The following is a 14,898-nucleotide window of genomic DNA, read 5'->3' on the forward strand; positions in this document are numbered from 1 at the left end:
ATTGAATAAAAGACATTTAAATCTGAGGCTCAAAAACTACAGTTTTATTTTCATGGAACAAAGAGAAAAACAAAACAATTAAAAGCATAGACAAAGGACCTATGTAAGGAGGGGCCTGGCTCATCAGAGGACATATGAAAAGAATCAGTGTCGTAGAAAGTAAAGGGTGAAAGGAAGTGTGTAAAGATACGGGTGAAGTAGATTGACACCAGATTATAGAGCGCAATTTTAAGCATTCTGAATTTTAACTTGAGAGCTTTGGGAAGACATAGGTAACTATAAAGTTGTGAAATTACAGGGTCGTACTTGGGCTTTATGAGCATTTTTTGAGAAAGATTATGGATAATGAATTGGGTGTTTATAAAAGAGGCTACTAAAAAATCAGATCAAAGGCACAATCAACAGTGAAAAGACAAATGGGAGAAAGCACAAATCTATATCTATAAGGGGTTAGTACCTGGAAGATATAAAGAACTCCTACAACTCCACAACTGAAAAGTGAAATAAACCTATTTTAAAATGGTCCAAGGACTTGAATAGACATTTCTTTAAAAGATTATATACAAATAGTCAACAAGCATATGAAAATGTGATTAACATCACTAATCGTCAGAGAAGTATAATTCAAAACCACAATGAGATATCACCTCATGCCCATTAGGATGACTACCACTAAGAAAAGAAAACAGGAGAAGAGAAAGGAGACAGGAGAGAGAAAAGAGAAAAGAAAAGAGAACAGAACAAATGCTGGTGAGAATGTAGAGAAATTGAAACCCTTGTGTGTTATTAGTGGGAATGTAAAATGTTGCAAATGCTGTGGAAAACAGTAGGACAGCAACTTGAAAAATTTAAAAATATAGAACTACATTATCCATTCATCTGTCAATAAAAAAATTATATAGAACTACAGTATGATCCAGCAATCCCACTGCTGGGTATATATACAAAATAGTCGAAAACAGAGTCTTTAAAAAAATATTTGTGCACTCATGTTTGTAGCAATAGTAACCAAGAGGTGGGAGCAACCCAAATGTCCATTAACAGCTGAAGGAGTAAACGAAATGTAGTATAGGTTATTCAGTCTAAGAAAGGAAAGTAATCCTGTCACATGCTGCAATATGGATGAACTTGGAGGATTTTAGGCTAAAGGAAATGCGCCAATCACAAGAGAACAAATACTATATGATTCCACTAATATGAGGTAGGTAAAGTAGTCAAATTCTTAGAAAATGGAATGGTAGTAACTATGGGCTGAGGGAAGGGTCAGGGAGGGGAGCTGCTCAAAGGGTATAGAGTTGTAGATTTGCAAGACGAAAAAGTTCTGGAGATCTGTTTTATGACACTGTGAATGAATATACTTAATACTACCAAACTGTACCCTTAAAAATGGTTAAGATCATCTTATATGTTTTTAAAACACAATAAAAAATCATTTAGGAGCTATTGCTACAGTTAAAAAAAATGAATGGTAGCTTGGATTAGAATTGTATCAGGGGAGATCAAGAGAAAGTGATAAATGTAAGAAAAATTTAAAGTAGAATAAACATGCATATTACCTGAAATATGTGGGACAAGGGAGAGGAACCAGTCAAAGAAGTATTGAGATGTTTTGAATTGTAAAGCTTATTTGTGTCAGTATTGTGCCTGAGATATGTATTTAAAATGTGTCAGTATGTAAGTAAGTAAGAAAAGTTATGGCACGAGATGAAATTATGAAGGGAGAAGAGGCTGATAGTAAAGTAAGAGGAAAGTGAGATATAAAGAGAAATTAGAGCTTTATCTGAACATCTCCAGAGTTTATGAGTCAAGTCAAGGAAAATGAGTGGACAAGAAAAGGCTGAAAAGAAAGTATATTAATAGATGTACTCCAAATCAGTTAATCACCCAGACTCATATTTACCAATTCTTTGCTCATTACCTGTTAATATTAACAAAAAAGATTACTGTAAAGAAAGAATTCCCCATAGAGTCTAATCTTACACTCTATGATGATCAGTGAAAGAAAGTGCAAGGTTTCAATCAATTCTTTTTTTGCTTTGATTTATGTAAAGAGATGTTTAAAGATGTTATGTAAAGATATGTTAAAGATAAGCAACTGACTTGTAACTTCACAATCACATGCACATCCATATATATTTTAAATTCATGTATAGATTTTTCATTCCTAAACAGATGAAGAAAGAAAAACTAAACCTTTTCACTCTTGAGATTACAAACATCAGCCATGATGTATGTAAAAACTACTATCAAAAAATAGCAACAAAGTGTCCTTATTTACAGTGACAAAGAAAGGAACTTGAATCAAAATGTACTTATCTTCCGTCCTCAACAACTAAGAGCAATTGGAAATTTTGTGTTCACATTAGATGGCATGTTAAATATGCTTGGGTGTCACATTTTTGTAGTTTATTTGGGGGCAGAAAGAGTAAGATTATGTAGAAGTTATTGGAGGTACATTAATACAATGATACCTTTAAAGGGTAGGTTAAGTCAATTAATTGTGCATATTCACTGTAAGCCAACTTACTGTGTAGATTCACCACTGAGTTCAGAATATTTTGTTATAGTGTAACAGATTGAGAATGTCTGGGGATACTAACCCTTATGTGCATAGTTCATAGACAACTTTTAGCACATAATCATTTCTTGCCACCTGTCATTCAGTACCCTCTGAGCACATTGAGAATACTCAAAATAGCTCCAATTCTTAAAACTAATTGTTAAATTGTAGATGTATTGATGGATCAACTCACTCTTTCTTGTAAAGAAATTAAAATGGGGGTGCCTGGGTGGCTCAGTTGGTTAAGCAACTGCCTTCGGCTCAGGTCATGATCCTGGAGTCCCAGGATCGAGTCCCGCATCGGGCTCCCTGCTCAGCGGGGAGTCTGCTTCTCCCTCTGACCCTCTTCCCTCTCGTGCTCTCTGGCTCTCATTCTCTCTCTCAAATAAATAAATAAAATCTTAAAAAAAAAAAAGAAAAAGAAATTAAAATGGGACATAGCTAAATATATTTCCACTGTACTGCTAATCACATTGATGATATGCTATTAATGAGAGGTAGATATCTTATTAATAAAGAAATTTTAAATCTATCCTTGAACCTCTACCTTATGAAATAGTGTTTTAGGGATTGTAAATCACTTACATTTTTATTCTTTGGTGTTCCTCTGTTAAGACGACCTAATCTTAGTTTCTCTGCATTTCAATTTACACAGACAAATTTGTGTAAGCCACACATTTTTAAATACATGCAATGAAAAATTGGGGGAATAGGGCAAATACCTACTTGAGTAAAATTTTTCTTAATTTTAAGACACTACTTGAATAAAATATGTCTTAAGATTTGTTTCTGCCTGTATTTTGTACTTTATTTTGAGGGAGGTGCAATTGAAATCAGGACTATCCATTCAATAAAATTAATTGAAAAGACATTTTTGAAATACTACTCTTTTAGAAACGAAAATAAACTTTCTTATTCTAATCATCTTGCTATATTGAAATGTAATTTTCAGTATGTTAGTCATTCAGTATGTTAGCGTTATGTTTGCCTTGGTATGAATCTTGCTTTTTGCAATTCTCTTTATCCCTGGGGTAATTTGTAGATATTTGAATTCACTTTTTCTCTTGCCCTTTCTAAAAAGATTCTATCAGTTACTCTGATATAATATATTGAAAGCTGACAATGACATACTATTTACATTTTATTACAAAAATGTTTTCATTGAGAAGAATTGCAAATACATAAATAATGACCTTAATATTCTTACAGGCTATAAATGTAGCACTGTAGAATAGGAAATATAATTTGAAAATAAAGCTCAATTATAAGGATAAAACAAAAGAACATGAGGGTGTTTTAAAATAGTCTACTTTCAACAGGCATGGTGGGTCATTGCAGGAAATTATTATGTTTTAATGAATTCTGAGGGAAAATATTACCATGATAAAATAACTTTTAATAATATTATAAGGAAATACAAATGTATTGATGGGATCATAAACGTATCAATATTTACTTACATATCAGATATAGGTACATGTGTATAATTTGCAAAAAATAATATACCTTATACATTATTTATAAAAATATAACCAGTAATGGTTTAGCTCTTTATTATATAAATACACGATAATTATATTGAAGATGATAGAGAATAAATGAATACTCATTATATGTGTTTTATAGGCTATAATGTTTAAAGTATGATTTTAAAATCATCCTTTAAAAATGAAGGTTAATGGTGAAATATATATATGCATACTATATACACACACATATATATGACACACACCATTATATATAAAATTCTGATAGTTTCTTTTATTATTATTATTATGTTATGTTAATTACCATACATTACATTATTAGTTTTTGATGTAGTGTTCCATGATTCATTGTTTGTGCATAACACCCAGTGCTCCACGCAGAACGTGCCCTCCTTAATACCCATCACCAGGCTAACCCATCCTCCCACCCCTCTCCCCTCTAGAACCCTCGGTTTGGTTCTTAGAGTCCATAGTCTCTCATGGTTCATCTCCCCCTCTGATATCCCCCCTTCATTCTTCCCTTCCTACTATCTTCTTTTTTTTTAACATATAATGTATTATTTGTTTCAGAGGTACAGGTCTGTGATTCATCAGTCTTAACACAATTCACAGCGCTCACCATAGCACATACCCTCCCCACTGTCTATCACCCAGCCACCCCATCCCTCCCACCCCATCCCCACTCCAGCAACCCTCAGTTTGTTTCCTGAGATTAAGAATTCCTCATATCAGTGAGGTCATATGATACATGTATTTCTCTGATTGACTTACTTCGCTCATAAAATGCTGATATGTTCTATTGAAAAAAACTTATTTCCAGATTTTGAAAATTATATAGAGGTTTGAAAAAGTTATTTCTATTAAGACTTTCCTTTCTTGGAATAAGTTAATACTAATATTTAGAGTCAGGACTTCAGTAAGTGTACACTTGCTTCGGAGAGACAAGTCACTGACTCAAGAGAGAAAAACAGAGTGCACAAACTTCACCTTCTATTTAGAGAAATGCCAGAGTGACTAGATTGTGACATATATCTCTTATCTGCTGACCTTTAGAAGGCACTGGTAGGAGAGTTTTAACAAAGAAAAAAAGAATCAAACTAAATTGTTATATGTATCGAATAAAGAAAGCAAGTAGAAGCAAATTTAGGTATTCTAATTAACCCAGGTGTTGAAAAAAATTAATAAAACTTTTAATCATTACTATGTTGTGTTAAAACTTGTTTAAATGAATATATTTTTTAATAAATTTTTGCCCACATCACTAAAGAGTTAAGTCACAATAATTATTCCACATCATAAAGATCCCTAGGACCATTTAAGCCAATTTTTTATCTGCGCTTCCATATCATGGCCAAATTTTAATAGAGATGATTCTTTTTATCACAATGACAAGAAATTCTCTGTTCAGTATACTGAATTCATGATGAAATGTATACCAATGGAGGAAAATGGAAATCATAAAATAGGCAAGCTTGTAGGAGGAGTCGAGTTTCTAAAATTATGTTGAATATTGAAAACCCAGGGTGCACATACGACACTTAATGATGAGTACTTTCCTAGATTAACAACTCCCATTGTTTTCTTATATAACAAGGAATTGCATATTGGGCCACAAGATGGTAATGTCTAGTGACACATCCAAGGACATGTAACCTCTAGTCCCTACAACTTTTAGGGATCTTTTGAAAGTCTTTATTGACTTCCACCTAAGGTACCTGTCCCTATCCCTGCCCCTAAATAGCTAATGGTGTCCATAATATTTTCCATTTAACAACTCAAAGGGGAAAGGGAAAATCATAGTATTATTTTTTTTCCAACCATCACTCCATTTCATTATGTTTCTTCTTTCTGTAATAATTACCACATCCTGATAGCCTTTGTAGTTATGAGTGACAAGCAGTTCACTATTCCTTTTAAACAACAACAACAACAAAAAATGGAAATGAACAATGGAAGGAAGAAAGAGAACAACTTATTTATCACTGGTTTTTCTCCTGAGAACATAGGACTTTAATTTTATTAAAAACAAATAGACTCCTGGTTTCCAGTCTGGCATATAAAGAGCTTGAAAATTATGACTCCATCCTAACATTTCACTGGATTTAGAATTACTGATTGGTAGTTGTTTTATTTAAATGCTAAAATATATCATCACATTTTGTTCTGTCCTCTATTTTCTTTCAGAAAGTCATATGTCAGACATATTGTTGTTCCCTGGAAGCTGTGTGTGTGTGTGTGTGCGTGTGTGTGTGTGTGTGTGCGTGTGCTTCCCTACTTGAATTCATTGGGCTTCTAGAATCTGAGGCTCAATGTCGTTCATTGTTTGGAGAAAATTCTCAAAGTATCTCTTGAAATTTCGCTCTTGCATCACTCTCTCCTTTCTTTCGGTTGGTCCCCAAATTAACTATTTTGGTTTTTGACTATGCTCCATTTATCTATTATGCTCTTTTCTTATTTTTTTTCTCTTTTTCTGCATACTTTGTTTAAAACTTTCATTTTCCACTTTTACTTATTCTGTCTTCAGCTATGCCTAATCTGTTAAATTTAACCATTGTATTCTTAAATTCATTCACTGCATTTTTTCTTTTTTAAAAAAGATTTAATTACTTATTTGAGGGAGAGAGAGAGAGAGAGAGCACGAGCAGGAGGGGCAGAGGGAGAGGGAGACAGAAACTCCAACAGAGATGTGGGACTTGATCTCACAACCCTGAAATCATGATCTGAGCCAAAACCAAGTCAGATGCCTAATCGACTGTGCCACCCAGGTGCCCCTCGTTGTATTTTTTTTGACTTGTTTTTGACTGTCTTTCCTCAGATTGCAATATCTAGAGAAATTACTCATCATTATCTAAAGTATCAAGATACTTAAAGTCTTTGATTACTTCAGTTTCAAGATCACTTATATATCTGTTTCTTTTGTTTTTGTTTCCTGTCCTAAGGTTTGGTCATTTCCTTTGTATAAAATGATTGACAAGACTAACTTCAAGATTTGGTTAGTGTTATCTTCTAACAGAGAGGTTTTTCTTTTTTCTTTGTGGTAGGAAATTAGAATAGTTGCATATAAATTTAATTAATATGGGATTTAGGTAGTTTGAAACTGAACTTCTTTCTTTGTAAGAGCTAGCCAATCTCTGCTTTTGCACTTTCTTTGGTAACAGTGTTTCTAAGGTCCTCACTAGAAATGTGCATGGTATCAGGGTGCCTCTTTGTCAATCTCTGAAATACAAATTTTGTCACCCAGTTGTACAGAATTACTTAAATCTATACTTACCTTCTGGTCTCTTAGTCATTTTGTTGGTTTATTTCACTCTAACTCCCTGGACATAACACCAGTAAGAAACCAGCAGATGCCTCAAAGAGGCTCATTTGACTCTCTGAAACTCTTTGGCAAAATTTCAAGCTCATCCAGAGACGTTTAGTTTTCACTGGGATATGAGGCCCCTCATGTCTGGACAGCTTGATAGCTCAGATTACTTGAAACAACTATTGTTTGTTTGTTCATTTGTTTTAAAGTATCATGTCTTTTCTAACTTTCATTGGTAGATGATGAATTGGTTCCATAACATATAACTCTGCCATTACTGTAAGTGGGAATTTATATATGCAAATTACCATACATGGAAAATAGGCATATTTTTATGTTAATTATCAAGAGGAAGACTAACCTTATTATAAAATTATTGAAGGAAGTCTTATTGTAAATAGAGCATAATAAGGTTTGAAACAGGCTAATATTTTAAAAGCAAAATGTTATGAACATCTCCAAAAAATCACACAGCTCTTAAGTTTCACAAAGTCAACTAGAAGTTGGGTTTTCTGATTCCAGACCCAGGCTCTTAACTACTCAGTTTGATAATACAACTTCAAGTTCACAAAATATTTTCTGTGGACTTCATGAGTAATTGTGCAGCTTTTCTTTTCTATCTAGGAAACCATAGCAATATTCTCAGGTTGATAGTATGAAAAGTCAATGTTCCAATATTGTTATATATGTGTATATGACAGCATAACATTTCAGTGGCCTACTTACTGGAAAGCACTTGAAAAAATAGTATTTCTTCAACAACATTTACATAAATTTACTTTTACCTTTTCTTCTTGCCCAAACTGTGTAGTTTTAGTCCCTGTAGCCAAACTGTTGAATCTCTATCTTTATATATGAAAACTTAAAAACTGATTTGGAGCCAAATTCACTAACACACACGTGCACACGCACACACACACACACACACACACGCAGAGGCATACCATAAAACACATTCCTGGCCAATCTTAAAGGCTTTCTAAGTCTCACACATTCCCACATCTCACCAACACTGCCACTTCAGGAAAGCATGTTTGTGGTGAGATATGTCATGGATCTGTAACCCAGAAATAATATATAATACATAATTTTACCTTTCGTTACTGTGTTCCAGAATCCATTATCAATTACCCTCAGGTTGTAAAAACAGGTGTCAAAATCCAAACTATGCAAGTCATTTAATAAGAAAAGCCATACAATATGTGGGAATAATTTACTTCTAAGCCAAACTTTCATAGAAAATAAATTCTTTCCTATAATAGGGATACCTTTCTGTGTAAAAGACTTTGAAAGCTAAAGCGTGGGGGAAAAGAATAAATTATTATGCAATATGTCTTTTGTTTTTTATATTTTATTGAACATTAAAAACTTTCTTATAGATGTTTATTGGAGGAATATTTTTCTCTCTTCTCTTCATATTATATAATATGTCAATTACATAGTATGTCAATTACATACATTATGTAGTATGTCAATTCCTCTTTTGTTTTCAAAATATAAAAATAACCAAATCTCTTATTTCAAATAGTCTCTAAAAGTATGTGGAATGACTATAACAGGGAGTAAATTTGATTTTATGAGCATGATAAATTTATTGCAGATGTATCACTATTTAAAAACTGTCAATTCACCAAAATGAAAAAAAAAATGAGCACAAATGATAGAAAAACTTTGATAAACAGTCATGATTTCTTCTAAATAGTTTAGACAATTTTATTTTTGTTTTCTTTTAAACGGATGTAGATTTTTATTGAGATTAAATTTTAATTCATTCTTGCTGTTTAGAGGAAGCATCTCCTTTAGAAAAAAACAAGCTGGAATATCTTGAAGAACATAATTAACTAAAACCCTTTAAAAAACTGAAAATTAGAAGTGAAAAACACTTCAAAAAAATAAAATTCTAAACATATATCATTGCATGAAACAATGATTAAATGCAGAAGATATTATAAGCAACTGTGTATTTTAGAAAATTTAGATTTGCAATCAAAATGCAGTATCCTTTAGCCATTTATTAACTAGTTATTAACACCAGGACACTGTAACATTTTAATGAATAATGACTATCAAATACTCATTTACCTTTCTGATTCTTTCTGTGATTGGATATTATACTAACTGTAACATTATTTGGTTTTAAAATATCTACTGCTTAAGTATCTTTCTTATGGAAGCTATTCCCATTTTAAGGAAACAACATACAATTATGCTCCCACTGGGTGAGAACCAACCCTGTGCTATAATATCCCCATATTGAAGCCCATTTTCTTTTATTTCTTATCAGGTCTTTGTATTTCTATGCTAGGAAATGTATCTATGTATTTTAATCACCAAATGTAAGCTGCACTTTAACATCATTAATGAAGTCATTTAATATTAATGAATTTAAAGGATGCAAAACAAAAACTTACTTTAAATATTTGAAACAGCGAGTTAGATAATTAGTTCTCGTTGAAGCCATTAATTTTCACAGTACTATTAGAGGACTTATTAAACTCTTTTGATTACAATTTATATACTTGCTTATTTAAGTGATTCTTAATTACAAAATGACATGGGAAAATCATTCCCGTTATATTTTTTCCCTCTCCAGTGCCTTGACTGAATAAATTTCCTTACCACATAAGGACTATAACTAATATTAGCACCTTTTTATTTTAAAGGATATTTGATCATTTTATTTTATTTTATTGTGATATATATGTATATATATATATACATACACACATATATTTATGTGAAAGAAGTTTTCATTAAAGTAACTACTAATGCAATCTTAATTGTGTTTATAGTTTAGCTTGGTATTTACCAAGACTACCTTCATAATTTAAACAGTACAGAAAACTGTACACATTTAGATCAAACTGTTTCTTATTGAGAGTGGAGACTCAGGAATGATATCTAACAGGTGTCTAGCTCTCTAAGCAAATAGAACTAATGAGGCAAATTTTCATTTTGCAGAGAATAAAAAGAAAGAGTAAGACACATAGCATCAATTAAGAAATATATGATAAGTCATCTGGCTTGATGATGTAAATAGATAATAAGTTCCATATGCAGTTCTCAATATTGGCACCATTGCAAGAATAATAAATGAGCACCAAATCCACTTAAACATCTGTCAGGTCTCTCATGCAGGTAAAGCAGATTTACCTAGCTGATACTTGATTAATCTTGTTGACCAGTGCATCCTCCATTCAGAAAGCAAACATCAAGGGAATCTGATAAACTGGATCATACTATGACCAAGACAATTATTAGGCCAAATGTAACTGACAGAGTGGGTCTCTAGAAGTAAGTGGCTGTGAAACTGGAAGGGCACAATATACAGAATGCAATACTCCCAGGTTGTAGAAAAGTGTTTTATAGAATTTAAAGAAACAGCACAAGCTTTCACATACAGATATCTAAAAGGGAAAACAGAATCAAACAATCTGGAAGTCCACAAATATATAATGCTGACTTGCCAGTAACATATTGTACTGATTCATTGATTTATTTAACAAAGACTGTTTATTTCCTTCTAGAATGTTAGGCACCATTTTTTCTGAGGGCAAAATTAAAAAGAGAGAGAGAGAGAAAGCAATGCTTAAATAAATCAATGTATCTTTACAGAAAATTCTCCAAAAGTTTCCGGTTTTTATTTAATATATACAATGGGGAAAAAAGTTAAGATACCCCTGAGAAAATGCACTGAATCTCAAGAAAAACATTAAGAGGAATTTAATTACCCAGATTTTATATTCAAAATAAAAATATATATACACTGGAAAGGACAATGCTCACTTCTGTTTCACCAAATAAAAAGCAATCTTAGAGAACAATATGGCAAATTGTGTTTTTGTAGCAGCAGTTCCCAAATTTGATGTACTCACCAGTGCACAGTTTAGATGTTTTTCATTAAGAGACAGGAAATATTTGAAATTAGAACCATAATTATTGGTTATCTGATAATATTGCCAATGTTTTCTTAGCAAACAAAAACATGCCAGTTAATGATTGCAGTTGCCTGTATTTCTTATAGGCAAAATAAATTCTTGCATAATTAGCATTGCTATTGATTTTACATATATTTGTTTATTAGATATGTGAACTGAGTGGTATATATGGATAATATCTTTATTTTCCTCCATATGTTCATTCATTAATCAAATGTTATCAAGTACCTACTTTTTCTAGACACTGGCATATCACTTGTAAAACGTCAGAGAATCAACCAGAGTTGTGGACTTGTGGATATATTTTGAAAGTAGAACCATCAGAATTCCCCAACAGAATGAATAGAGGTTATGAGAAAAAAAAGAATCAAGAATGATTCCGAAATGTTTTTCCAGAGCAAAATTATCTTATGGATTCATAAGAGGAAATTTAAGAAAAAAAAAGTGATTTGAGTGGAAGAAAAGTACTATAAATCAAATTTACTAAGAATGCTAAGGCAGAGCCAATCTTCATAGGACACAGCCATTAAAACTTTGGGACAGCCTTAGATGATTCTCACAGGAACAAAAATAAGTAAATAGAAGGAAATCAAAATGAGGAACAAAAATTGTATTTAAAAACTATGAAAAGTGAGAGGAAGGTGATAGTACCATTAGAGGAATAATTAAGCTAAGAGAAAGCCTCTCTTGTTGGAAAAGAGAAAGAAAAATAACTCTTCCAGTCAAGAAAAGGCATTCCAGTGCAGTCTTGTATATATAACAACCCACATGCATTAAAGATGTCACACTTGAAACAAAGGGTGTTCTAAAATCAGGTCCTTCCTCTGTATTCATAGCTAGAGGAATAGGATCAATAAGAATGGTAGAGGAATACCATTGAGAAGCTGTGTCCTGGGAATGAAGTCACTAAAATGGAAGAAAGAAGTATAGAGAGAAGAGACAGATTTTGTCACCCCACGATCATAGATATGAACTAATGCATAGTAATATCCTGAGGCAATATGCTTCATGTGCTATGGGAGAAGCATGTCCATGAGAAAAATCATTTTGACTTCCTACTTACTTCTAAAAATAATTTAAATGTTCTTTATTTTTCCCATCAAATCAGAAGACTGGACCTGTAAGAACAACAGATACATGCAACAGAATAATATTTTTGAGATATTGATTTTTTTTCCTGAAATTGCCTCTTTTTTTCTCCCCCTTCCATCATCCCATTCAATTAAACAGCTATAGAATTATTATCTTGGGGTAAGGGATATAAGTTTGATGGAAAACAGAAAATATTCTGTAAGTCTTTGCTAACTTTTCTTTTCAAAGTACTACAGCCCTTGAAAAAAATCAGAACACTTCTAGCATATTTTAAATGCTTTGGTGAGTGAGATTTGAGGATTGTGTATCATTCTGCTGGAGCAGTGTTCGTCTGGGAGCAATTTCGCGTCCTTCCTCACCGCCCACCAGAACACATTTGGCAAAATCTGGAGCCATTTCTGAATGTCACCAGGAAGCTGAAGTGGGGTGGAGTTCCTGGCATCTAGTAGGTAGGGGTGCCTACAATATGCATGAGAGAGCTCCCCGACAGCTAGCCAAATATTACCCAGACTAAAATGTCAAGAGTGCTGGGATTGAGGAGCTCTTTGTTTTGGGGAAACTGGAGAATATTCTTTTAGTTTTGTAGGAAGACGGAGAATATGGCTGGGTAAAGAGAGTACAGACAGCAGGAGATTTTGAAGGAAGGAATCCATTCACCTGGTAGAGCCCTGGATGCTGTGAGGACATCTTGTCTCACATGGTGACACCTGGAGGCATGGTACAGCTGCAATAAGGGAAGGACTGTGCATTGTGTTCAGGCTGATTTGGCCTGAGCCTGGCAGAAATGCTGGCACTTTTGTATGTCAGGGAAGCTATAGGATGATCTCATGTCTTGGGGCACAGAAGGGGTGGCAAGAGGTGACTAGAGGTAAAAATGCTAGGCAAAGGACTGGCAGGGGCATATCAGTGGAGAACCTGAGACAGAGGCCCAGCGATGCCCTTTAATCTACCAACTCTGCGACAAAGCTGTGGCATGAGGTAGATACAGAGAGCTGAGCCCTGGAAGAGAAAAATCTCTGTGGTAACTCAAAGAGGGTGCTGTCCAGCAACAGAGGAAAAACATTTCCCAGGAAGCCAGTGAAGTTTAGGAAAGCATCCCACAGAAGGAAACATTTTTATAGAAATAAGTTTAAAATCATTCAGTTTTAGGTGGTTATACTTGAGCTTGGGCTGGGCAAACTTAACATTAAAATTTCTAGAGCTAAATTTAAATATGTCAGATTAGGGAATAGAAAAATTCTTCACTTTTCCCAAGTACAGGGTTTTTTAAATCAGGCTACGGATGATTTAAAAGACGTGTTGCTATTGTTCTTTTGCTTTGTTTTTCTTTAATTTTTGTGTTGTTTTTTCACTTAGACATTCTAACTAAAATGGCTGGGATTGAAAACATTTGAAGAATGCCATTTTGCAAACTTGTAGTCTTTTTTTTATAGAATTTTTTTAAATTTCTTATTGTTATGTTAATCACCATACATTACATCATTAGTTTTGGATGTAGTGTTCATTCATTACTTGTAGTCTTTTAGTCTTTTATTATCATTCTACCCTAAGATTTCTGGCAGAGATTAGAGGGGTGGCAGCAAAATACAAGTTTGGTGTTTGTTTTGTTTTTTTTGTTTGTTTGTTTTGCCTGAATAAACTGATCTCTTTATATCATGGATCTGTAAGGATATTAGTGTTATAATTCTCTTAAAGGCTTCACTATTTAACTTTTAAAAATATCAAATATCAAATTTAAGTAACTTTTTAAAATATCAAATTTAAAATATCAAAAATACTTTCTTATGCATATTGTAGGTGTTTATCAGCACCCTTACCTACTAGATGCCAGGAACTCCACCCCACCCCACTTTCCTGGTGACATTCAGAAATGGCTCCAGATTTTGCCAGATGTGTTCTGGTGGGCAGTGAGGAAGGGTGCAAAATTGCTCCCAGATGAAGAACACTGCTCCAGCAAAGTGATATCAGAAGTTAATAGCCATGTCTTTAATAACTAAATTTACTAAGCACTAAGTATGTGCCAGCCATTCAAACCTAAGCAGACTGACTTCAAAGTGCATTGCAGTGGGTAAGAGCGACCCTCTATCCCAGGATAGAAAGTTCCCAGAACCTACTGACTAATACTTCTAAGACTTAATACTAGCTGCAAAGAGTCTGGGAAATGAAATTTTTATTTTGGAAATTCATGTAGCCAGTTAAATTTGTAATGCTATGAAAGAGGAAAAATCAGATTTGGGAGACAACTAGAAGTCTGTGCCCCTGGCTAATTGGAATAAATAGTTATTGTATCTCCTATAAGAACATTTTCTCCATCTTCCCTCCTAGTTTAAGAATCAATATTGATAAGCTTGTCTAGATGGTCTGTCCTATACCAGATTCTCTGTATGCTACTTGATTAATACTGAAATATTTGTCTATTAAAATTAATTTAAAATCAAAAATAAAATTCTTCTGCAAAAAAAAAAAGAAGAAGATAGCAGAAAGGGAAGAAAGGGGGGGGAATCGGAGGGGGAGACG

At 33.3% G+C, this 14,898-nt stretch overlaps 1 pseudogene; it reads left to right on the forward strand.

Annotated features, from left to right (window-relative positions):
* Positions 1-1,694: 1,694 nt before the first annotated feature.
* LOC141373217 (cytochrome c oxidase subunit 4 isoform 1, mitochondrial pseudogene) overlaps positions 1,695-14,898 on the forward strand; it is a 16,781-nt pseudogene continuing 3,577 nt past the window's right edge.

The sequence above is a fragment of the Callorhinus ursinus genome, unplaced genomic scaffold, assembly GCF_003265705.2.
Source record: "Callorhinus ursinus isolate GAN/ISIS: 27379988/994484 unplaced genomic scaffold, GSC_fseal_2.0 scaffold8, whole genome shotgun sequence".
Classification (NCBI taxonomy): domain Eukaryota; kingdom Metazoa; phylum Chordata; class Mammalia; order Carnivora; family Otariidae; genus Callorhinus; species Callorhinus ursinus.